Raw genomic sequence first — 11,777 nt, 5'->3', positions numbered from 1 at the left:
ATCAATTCATTCTAAAATACTCTCTTGTTGTACTCCCTCATTTTGTGTGGGTGATTGTTACAAAACATTAGATGAGTCTTAGGAGAGGAAAAGTACTAAATGTGTGCACAGGTGCATTAACATTTACAAGTCATCTCATATTTTCATAATGGAGAATAGTTATATGCAATGGCATTATAGATGGTTCAGACCATAGAATAAAGTTTGATCTATCTATCTATCTATCTATCTATCTATCTATCTATCTATCTATCTATCTATCTATCTATCTATCTATCTATCTATCTATCTATCTATCTATCTATCTATCTATCTATCTATCTATCTATCTATCTATCTATTATTGGCTATTGGTTAACCCTGTGACATAACACATTCTCACACAGTTCTCCCTTGCTTGAGATTGTTGCCATGTACACAGACACTCAATTGTTTTGCATTTGTAGGCTGTTATCCTCATGTTCAGCAGCATGGGAGTGTTTTTCCTGGTGTGCAGCCACATTTCTCCCACTAATTTTCCCAGCACTCCCAGCATAGATGTCGTTCGCAGTTCGCGGTTCGCACAGGCGCTCCACCTGCTTCACCCCACCACTTGGCCTGCATGGACATTCAGATCTGTCTTGGTGATTTCCTGTCAGTGCACATTCATTGTCACATAGATCAAGTGCAGTACATGAGTTTTTTTTTCTTCCTCAGCATGGGTGTGGAGCTCTGGTGAAACTCATTTATATACAATGACTCACATTCATTCAACCATTGATTGTGTCATTTTCACTGAAGATCTGTTTACAAGATTTAATCACACAGAATTACGCAAAATTATGAACATGTCAATCTCTATTTAAAAAATTCTGAGATTGTAAACAAACAATTCTCCATTTAGGAGTAACTATTTAAAAGTAGTATCACAGATAAATTAGCCACTTTTGTTTCAGTAGAGTGACGGTAGGTTTTTCTTCTTCTTCAAAATAAGATTTTCTAGCAACTAGCTACTTTTTCCTACTATAAGTGGCCTAGCACACATCATTTATTTGTCATTTTATTTCCGTATTTACAGCCAAGCCAAACAAAGTGATGTCCACTCCTAATCTTTTCTCTGATATATAACATTGAGTTGAGTTCCTTGAGTCAAAAAGCTTTGTTTTGTTCAAATACAGCTCTAAATAAATAAATTAAAATAAAAAATGTGTTTTTGAAAGAAATTAATACTTTTGTTCAGCATTGACAGACTAAACTGATCAAAAATGACAATAGGTACATTTATAATGTTACAGTTTTTTTTTTTTTTTTTTTTTTATAAATGCTGCTCTTTTGAACTTTCTATTCATCAATGAATCCGGAAAATATATATCACAAAAATATTAAGCTGCACAACTGTTTTCAACATTGATAATAATAAGAAATGTTTCTTGAGCAGAAAAGCAGCATATCTGAATGATTTCTGAAGGATCATGTGACACTGAAGACTGGAGTAATGATGCTGAAAATTCAGCTTTATCATCACAGGAATAAATTACATAATATTTCTGTTTTTTATTTTTATTCTACTGTATTCTTAATCAAATAAATGTAGCCTTGAATGTAGCCATAGTATATGTATGATATTTATGTATTGGACTATTAAATAGTTTCAATGTTGTTGACTATGTTTTATTAGTATTTTATGTAGTGTATAACTGCTTGTTGCAGCTTCACTGTCATTTAACTTTTCAAAATTTCCTTGAGGAAAACATGCATGTTCAATTGGCAGCACCTTTCCGCCATTTTGAAATAGCAGTCTGGCTCTCTCTCACTCCGTCTGCAGCAAATGATGTGTAGCTGGATAAAAGAGATGAAGTGCCTCGTACATCAGAGAGCTTTAAAGAACAAAAGAGCATTTGGGTAAATGGAGGTAGAGGGCTAATTTATCTTTCTTATGGCACATTCATTCAGACTATGAGTCCAACACTGTCAACACTAGTTCACATGCTCAGAAATTGGTACATGATGTTCCATGAGTATATGAATAATATTCTTCTAAATGTAGTAAGAAAGCATTGTGTGTGGTTGTTTATACCGGTTACCTCAGATTGTGCCTTCAGTGCAGTGTTTTCAGTCGATCCTCGATCCTCGATCCTCCAGCACGCAGGGACGAGATGTTTGAAACATGATCTCTGATAATGCATGATAGAACAATGGGCGTTTACTTTGTGAAATGTGATGCTAATGAGTCCTAAACAAGGCAAGCCTACATGCTGATTTCTAGACAATGCAGACCATTGTTACTTTTAAATATGCAGATGTGAGATTTTTATTTGAGTCTTCTGAAGAGTGCAATCGAATGTCTGTTTTATTTGCTCAAATCACAGGGGCTGTTGTCTTTGTCTGTGGTCAGCCTTCTGTATTTCTAGGAGAAAATAAATAAAAATCATCTGTTTCCACACAAGTGGATTTGACCACCTGGAGTTTAAGATGTGACTTACTATTGCAATATGTTTAACAGAAAGGACTCTATGTTCTCTGTAAGAATTTGCTATCTGCTGTGTGTGTGTGTGTGCGTGCGTGCGTGCGTGTGTGTGTGTGTCAGGGTTCAGCATTAAGGATGGTCTGTTTGCCTGGAGCCAGTGTGAGAGAATTTTGGGGCAGTTTACTGTAAAAAAAAAAAGGTCCTGTTAAATTAGAAGATGCCAGATGTGAATGCACAGGATAGTGCACAGGGCCATAAACGCAAAAGATTTTCTCTCAGGGTAACACACATCATGACACTCAAATAATGCAATAAACATTATATTAAATAACATAAAATGTAACTGAATACCTTAATGTACTGTATATAAATAATCACAAAAATAAAATAAAATACAATCATATGTGACGTGTCACATAGGGACTTATGTTCTTTATAAAGTGATAATAAAACAATTACAAAATTTCAGTAAGGAACGGTAACTTAAGTATTTACTGTAGAATATTTACAGCATTTTTCTCTGATAATTACACAGTTTTTTAGAGTGTACTGTTATTTGCTATATTGGACCAACAATTTTTATGCCTTGCAAATTACATTTTGTTTTCTGTGGTATTTGTGTTTTTTTTGTGTGTGTGGGTTTTGCCTACATTTGAGGCGCCAATTGTCTCCCCGTAAAAAGAAAAACCTGAAATCACCTTCATGTGTTGCACAATGTCTTAATATGCAAAATGGTTTCTGTTCTGTGAGGGAAGTCTCTCTCTCTCTCTCTCTCTCTCTCTCTCTCTCTCTCTCTCTCTCTCTCTCTCTCTCTCTCTCTCTCTCTCTCTCTCTCTCTCTCTCTCTCTCTCTCTCTCTCTCTCTCTCTCTCTCTGTGTGTGTGTGTGTGTGTTTGAATGTGAGTTTATGCATATTCATGAGTCAGTTTCAGTCACAATATCTCACCCACAATAGCAGCTATGTCATATCACCTCTAGAAAAGCTCCCTATAGTAAAACAGTCTGCAGTGGCGTTCCTTCATCTGCAACAGTGGTTTTATTTAATGAAACATCGTGTACCCTCTTTGTGCGGTTCATCGCGATCAAGGCTTTGCGCCTTCAGTTCTTTTAAAGGAATAAAACAATGGAGTAGACTCAATTTCAAGGCCTCAATAACAAGCAGATGTTTTTGCAGCCAGGTCTCTTCATCACTGTAACACACTCTCTGGCAGCCTGCTATGTTTTCATCCCTCTCTCCAGCCTCCACAGCCTTGTTCCCATCCTCCTTGTCTCTCGTGCTGACATTACAGCCCTTTGTGCTGGCCTTGCTCTAGATCTACTTCCTTCATCAGGACGATGACAAGGGCTGTATCGTTGATTCAAACAATGAGCAATTCATGATAGGGGCTAAAGAGGTCCACATGTCTCCAACAAAGCTTCTCACCGCGCAAGAAGTCAGGCGTTATGTAACGTAGCTCACGCATGTCTGAAGATATGTTCGCTGTGTTTGGAGGATTCTTTGTACAGTTTGACAAGTCCAAGGTCCATCGTTGCTCAATTAACTGTCCTCAGTGTGCCTATTGTTTGCTGTGATGAATGACTGTCATATGGATGGCTCAAATCTTGTGTTTATTCCACAAAAGGCAGATTAAAGTCTTCGGGCTCTGCGCCTCACTCTGTTATCAGCTTTTACATTACTTTTAGTTTAGTTCTTTTTAGCTTCTGTAGCTTTACTCGCTGTGAAAGTGAAACTCGCTTTACTTAAGTTTTTTTTTATAATATGAGAAATGTCAGAATTGTTTATCATGCAAAAGTAAACAAAAAATGTCCTAAAAATGTAACATTTATTCATTGATGAATGATAATGTGTTACTAACAAATCATGTTAATTTTCAGTGGATGTGATCCATTTTAATGCAGTGAGGTTCAAAATACCTGTAAAGCATTTATTAATCTTTGTTAATGTTGATTTGAACATCACTAAAGATTATTCAAATTAAAAGTTGTCTGTTAATATTATTTAATGGATTTGAGCTTACATGAACTAACAATGAATAGTTATATTGTTATTTACTAACTTTAAAAAAGATGAATAAATATGGTAACAAATATATTGTTCATTGTTAGTTCATGTAAGTTAATGTTAATGCATGAACTAATATTAACTAATGAAACCTTATTGCAAAGTGTTACCAAAAAAATAAAAAATACAAATAAATAAAATGCTGGTATATACACAGGTCATTTTTATTTTTTAATTAATGTTGTCTGGGTTTTCAAGGATGTCATTAGATGCCATGCCTTTGACATCAACAACAAAAATTCTCCTCCCTTGTAAAAGCCTTTTAATTCTGCTATCATAACTGTGCACAGTTATAGCTGCAGTTTATTATGCATTTGTCATTGTTTCTCCCTGCAGTCTTCAACCATTCCTGCAACCCAGTGGTGTTTAACTATAGATAACCCCTCACTAGAGTCCTCTAGTTTAAAACAACTCCCAGTAAGGCCTAAGAGGAAAAAATTAGATAGCCAAAGCAACACATTTTTTTCTAATGGTATGATAGCTTGTTTTTTCTTCTGACGCCCATTTCTCACTCCCACTGTCTCTCGCTCTCTAGATCCCTTTCTTTCTCTTTACCTCTTTTTCTGTTCCTCTATTTCTGTCATCAAATCTATGGTGGTGTTGTAAATCTTTCACAACCTCTATGATCTTCCATTCTTACGGTTCTGTTTGCACTATATTGTTTTTCCTCACATAGCAATTAGAAAAAGTGATACTCAGTTCCTTTTCATGTGATTATCAGCACTGCTCCACATTATTAACGTTCCAATGGTGTGTTTATTTTCATTTCATCTTTTGAACAAGGCAAGGAAATATCACATCTCCTTCCAGCCGTTGAGATGTCAATCTTCGATCATGAGTCTCACCATCTGACATCAGGCTCTATGAACAACTAACACATAAGATCCGTGCAAGGAGGTACCTGAAAAAAGCTATCATGCAGCTAGCATTCCCATTCATCTCAAGGGCAGTTGCTTGGAAGTTTTTGACCCAATCAACTATCCTATAAATACCATGTCAGTCCATAGTAAATTTGATGATAGAATTGCAGGAGAGCAGCAAAAAACAATGTCAAATGCAAAAAATAATAAAAATGCAACTAACCATATAATTGTACATTGTTAGTATAGCAAAATAAATAGACTTCTATAAATAAATTAAGGAGGAAATGCTTTCCATATCTTTCGTGTTGGACGTCAATCAAACTTTACCATATTTTGCAGGAAATGAATGTATCATTTGATAAAATGGCTAATATGAATAAATCCAGTATTTGCATGCATATTATTTTTTTTATGTTTGTTTGTTTTTTACAGTTTCATTATAAAACGTTGAGAAAACCAAAAACTTGAGGCAAAAAAAAAAAAAAAAATAATCAATTTATGGTAAATTTTTTATCAACTTAACGTTGGTCATCAAACATAAACTAACTTGTGTATTTGTTTGTGCAAACTGAAAAGGTTTTATAGTTACTTCTATAAGCCAGCAGCCATATCGCCCTGTAGCCCAAGATTGGTTGCCCACAGAAGCTAAGCAGAGTTGAGTCTGGTTAGTACTTGGATGAGAGACCTCCAAACTAGGTTGCTGCTGGAAGAGGTGCTAGTGAGGCCAGCAGGGGGCGCTCTCCCTGTGGTCTGTGTGGGTCTTAACCCCCCAGTATAGTGATGGGGACACTATACTGTTACAAGCTCCGTCCTTCGGATGAGAGATTAATCCGAGGTCCCCTGAAATCCCATGGCACTTCTTGTAAAGAGTAGGGGTGTAACCCCGGTGTCTTGGCCAAATTCCCTCCATTGGCCCTTATACAGTCATGGCCTCCTAAAAATCCCCATCCACTGAATTGGCTCTATCACTCTCTTTCCTCTCCACCTATATCTGGTGTGTGGTGAAGTGGATGCTTCACACTGGTGGTGCTTGAGGAAAGACCCCTGACATGATTGTAAAGTGCTTTGGGTGTACAGAAGTACATATGAAATGCCTCATTCATTCATTCATTCTATAAATCAAAACAAGTATACACTCAGTGGAAGAAATGTCACCAAGGGGAACACTAATCGCTCTAATGGTGGCTTCACAGCTTTTACAATACTCAAAAACACTACACAGAGCTAAAACATCTTTTATTCTGAATATTATAACAAATTTTTATGTAATCATAAGTGGCAGAAGCCAGTTAGTCAGACCCTCACCATTATAAATTCTTGCTTTAATAATATTTGAAGTTTCTCATCATACTAAATGACCTTATAAAATATAACCTTTGACAATAGTTTGACAAAATAAAAGTTTTTTTACAGTGTATACATCATAAAGTTGGTTATAGTTTCGGGTCGCCATTTGATGTCCAATGTAAAATCAGCAAAAACCGGAACCTCTTTACTATAATATAATGAAATATTTGAGATTGTGTGTCTCTTGCAATTGTTTTTATTTTAACCGAATATGCAGCTTTTTAGGCCCAGATGGTGTGCAGTTACAAATGGATCCATTGAATCTGTGTTGCATCTGTGTGGGGAAAAAACCCTGCATGTGTTTTGATATGAAAGGTCACATCTCAGGTTGTTTCAGCCCTGAGGATGAGGCAGTAACATGAGGACAGTAGCTGATGGGCACTGTGGAGTTCAGATACAGCTGGAGGTTCAGGACCCAACTTGAAGAAGAGGTGCACGTCTCTGGCCATAGAAAGCCAGCTGTGCTAACACAAACATATGCTGCAGAATAAAGCAGATTCAGATTGCAGGTGGTCACGACTCACAAGAGGATGGGCTTGGCTAGTCTAATGATACCCAGCCATTTAAAGAGACTCTGTGGCAGTGGGTTTTTATTGTGAAAGCAATGAAGGGCACAATAGGGATAGTCATGAAAAATGTTTGTGATGAGCAGATGACAAGCCCTGAGCAAAGTTGATGCTGCAGAGGTCAACCTAAATATTCAATTAACCATTTTTAATCTTCAAAACAGATTATGTGTGAGCTGAAAGTGAAAGTGTTTCCATATGTGACCAATTATTCACAGATCTAATATAAGATTCTGTTTCACACCGGCAGGAATCCACATTATAAATGAAATGTTGAACTTTGAAAATCGCTGTTTAAACAGATATTTAATGTCCAGTGGTCAGGGTTAACCGGCAGGATGTATCTTCCTCTTTAGGGTTATGTTTATTTCTGCTCATAAGAGTCATTAAACATCCATTGTCATTGTTTAATTGTTTCCTCTGTTAGGCTGAAGAAAACGACCCATGTAAACTTCACAATAAGGGATGAATAATGGACATGCTGGGTCTTGTTAGCAGCCTTATTAAATGGAAATCTCTTTCCCCTCTCTATCCTCTCTCTTTTCTTTTAAATCTCTCTTTGTCTCTTATAAACTATTTATATAATTTAATAGAGGCAGTGGTTACTTCTATCAGACAGCTGACCAACATGCTTCCTCAGACTTAGCATTCATGACATCAACATGGCAAAAAATGCTCTGGTAAAATAATGATTTGCAGCTCGGACACTGTTGTTTTTATGTCATTTTCTCTGTCTGTTTCTCTCTCACTCTCTTTTTTCCCCCATGCACCAGTGACCTTTCATACCAGATATAATTGGCAACATGTTTGGAGCTCATTCAAGGACAGCACTGAGATTATTCTCAAAGCACAGAACACACTATCTGACCTGTGCTTTCAATTCTCTATGCCACATGATTTTCAAATAATAGACCAATTCAAATAAAGGCTAAAAAATCTCAGAATCTTTGCTTAGTGTGTAATAACTTTGGGAGTATTATTTAGTGTTCACTGACAAAAAGAGGAAAATTCACAGTTGAAGTGGTTTGTTGCTGTGTGAGAAGCATGTGTTCAGTATTGTCATATTGTTTGCATTTATGTTTGGGAGAGGCTGGTGTTAACATTACCTGAGTTTACTTAGCTAGTTTAATTTCCTGTTTGACCAGTGCAGTGTTTATAGACGGCAGGTGCTGCTGATGTTTTTGTTGTTGTTACTCTGTTCTCTTTGTTCCAATATGATAGCAGTCCAAAAACAGAAATGATCAACCCATACTTTAAACACTTTTTTCTTTTCTTTTCTTTTCTTTTTTCAGAATATATTTGAATATGTTATTATTATTATCTTCCTAAAGGATTTTAGTAACGTTTGGTATTATTTTTATTTGGGTAAGATGCTTTATTTGAATTTCCTGAACTGTGGTTTGTATGTGGATGTTATAGGTGGAGCAGATGCTACAAACCATGCAAAGGTTATCAACCCCTCTTTTACAAACACACACTTTTTAACAATGCGAAAACAAGCAGATGTTAAGTCTCCTTTAGTTCTATATCCAAGAACTAATTCTATTTCATTGTTGTCATAAGACCTTCATATGAGCATTGTAATGTGTGCAATTTCTGTGCAAGAATTATTAAAGACACACTGTAAAAAAAATCTGTAGAAATTACAGTATTACTGGCAGCTGCTTGCCAGTAAATTACTGTAGATTTAAATTGATGTTATTTACTGGCAACCGTTTGTTCAAAGTTAAATGAACATTAAACATTAACAAGTCTTTATCTTTACAGAATAAAACTAAAATAACAGCCTCATGCAAAGCATTCTGGGAACCAAAATCTGAAGGAAAAAAACAGAAAAAGGTTGATGAAGATTTCTGGTTCCCAGAATGCTTTGCATTAGGTTGTTATTTTATAGTTTTATTCTGTAAAGACAAAGACTTGTTAATGTTTAATGTTCATTTAACTTTGAACAAACTGTTGCCAGTAAATAACATCAATTTAAATCTACAGTAAGTTACTGGCAAATAGCTGCATAACTACAGCAAATTTTTTACAGTGCAGAGAAAGAAAGCTTTATGTAAAGCATTTTTTTGTATGCAAGTACAAACATACTGTAACTTAGTTGAAGAATCTCTTTTGTCTTAATGGGGAACAAAGTCATATTTTATATATATAAAAGAGTAGCAGTGAATTGTGGTCCAAAGCGCAGAGCACGTGATTTGTACATAATTCACATTGTCCTCCCATAGATGTTCGAGTAATACTGTGTATGGAATGAGTTATCTAGTAAGAGGTTTTCCATGTCGCCAATCCCTCACAAAAACTGCCATCTTTAATGACACAATAAATCTTCACAACCATAATATTGTGAATATTAAATGCAAAAGTCTGACAAATGAGGTCTGGCTAAATTAATTCTTAATAGGTATTGCATTATTTAGTAGGAGAAACATGCATGGTGGTTTGGATGGGTTGGGGATTTAGACACAAACATAATGGAGCGTTCAGTCCAGTTGATGGGTTATGCCATGTGGACGGCAGATGAAAGAGCCTGTAGGAGGGAATCAGAACTGGCCTGAGCCCAAAAGTAAATCTGCTTGGACAGCTGTGTAGGTATAAACAGGAATTTACTATACAAGATACTTTTTACACCTATTGGCATAGTACAGTCTTAATTACAGTGAATTTTGCTTCTACAACAAACGTGTTTTTAAATGTTACTGCATATTGGCTGTTGAATGCACAATCCACTGGCCAGTGCTTTCACAACAGGGATCATTTTCATAATATAACTAATATACGTTATCTATGATTCTTTCAGATTACATTTTCTACTGTGTGTGTGTGTTTGTGTGTCCTCAGTAATTCTAAGTTGTAATAAAAGGGCTGAAGTTTCATGCTTATAATCACTATCTCTTATTGAGGTGAGTCGACTTCTGTTCCCACAGCAACTACAATTCCATCAATGCGCTGCTGCTAGCATTACTATGGAAACCGCATTGAGATTATCAGGGTATACCAAATAATTGAAAGCAATTAAAACAAAGAACAATAGAGTCAAAATAGAGGAGAAAGGGTGTGAAATCAAGATATTAAAGTTAGACTTATGTGCTTCTCTGTCTACTGCCTTTGAAGTCTGATCCTGTTTTGGCAGGGATCATGGGTAATATTCCCTATATCATTCTGTTTCATCTGAGTCAGTCAAACAATAGGCCACACACACACACACACACACACACACACACACACACACACACACACACACACACACACACACACACACACACACACACACACACACACACACACACACACACACACACACACACACACACACACACACACACACACACACATAAAGTGAATACAGAGTTCAAATATATATAAAGCTTTTATTCTGTGGCTTTGTATGTTCTTTTTTAGCATAGATATGTGTTATGCTAGTGTGGATGTGATTGGGTGTGTTTATTCACATTTCTGATGATTTGGTTGAAAGAACAATTTCCTCTGTGTAATTCCATTTGTTTACATTAATTTTGTAGCAGACAGTCCTATTTGAGCAAGTTTACATTTTGGTAATTATTCTGCCACATAAGTACACCTAGAGGCTTTCAGTGTGTCAACACACAGTAATCAGCCACGCACAATTAAACGCCTTCATCAAAACATTTCCACTTGCAAAGCCACTTCCCTCATAAAAGCTGCCTCTTTGAACCAATTTTCTGCTCATCCAGCTCAGAGCATTTTTTTTACAATCTGCTCTTTAAAGGTATCAAAGAAAAAAGACCTGAAACATCAGTCATTAGTAAATGCATTTATTTTTAAAAGACACCATTCAGGACTTTTATAGTTATATGTGTTATCTAAATCCTCTATTCCAGAGTCATACTGTCTAAATCTTCATTTTTGCATATTAGTACTGTAAGTGTATTAATTGGCTGATGTATATCGATCAAAGAATGGGAGGTATCATCATCTTTCTGACTATACAGGCAATTACAGCATTTCCATTAATTAGCCCTCCTTATAAGCCCCCCATCCCACTTCAGTCTGGATGACTTTAGTGCCAGATGGTGCCCTGCTTTACTGATAGGAGTTTGGCCCTCCCACTGGATGACTGATGAAAAAAAGAAAGAAAAAAAGATCCAATCACAGCAGACTCGTCGAACTCCCTCCTGACACCAAGAGAGAAACAGCACAAGGCTCTTTTCCATAGAGATCCTCAGTGAAACAGGCATCAGAAAGACAGATAAAAGGAGAAGGAAAACAGTTCAAGCAACAGAGCTTAAAAGTGTTTGCAACCTTTGTTCACTCCAAAAGCTTCTTTTTGAATCTTTTTGTTCCACTACAAGCCTCCTAGACAGCTTCTTCTGTATCTCTGAAGCTCCTCGTGACAGAAGTTATAATGTAATAGTTGTAGTTGTAATGTAACCACTTTGTGGTTTGGTAAATGAATGCAGTAGCAAATTCCTGGCTAATGCTAATAACAAGTGGTAACCAGCAAGAACTACTTAA

Source organism: Abramis brama (assembly GCF_963993115.1).
Source record: "Abramis brama genome assembly, chromosome: 7".
Classification (NCBI taxonomy): domain Eukaryota; kingdom Metazoa; phylum Chordata; class Actinopteri; order Cypriniformes; family Leuciscidae; genus Abramis; species Abramis brama.
Note: the sequence above shows the minus strand (reverse complement) of the source record.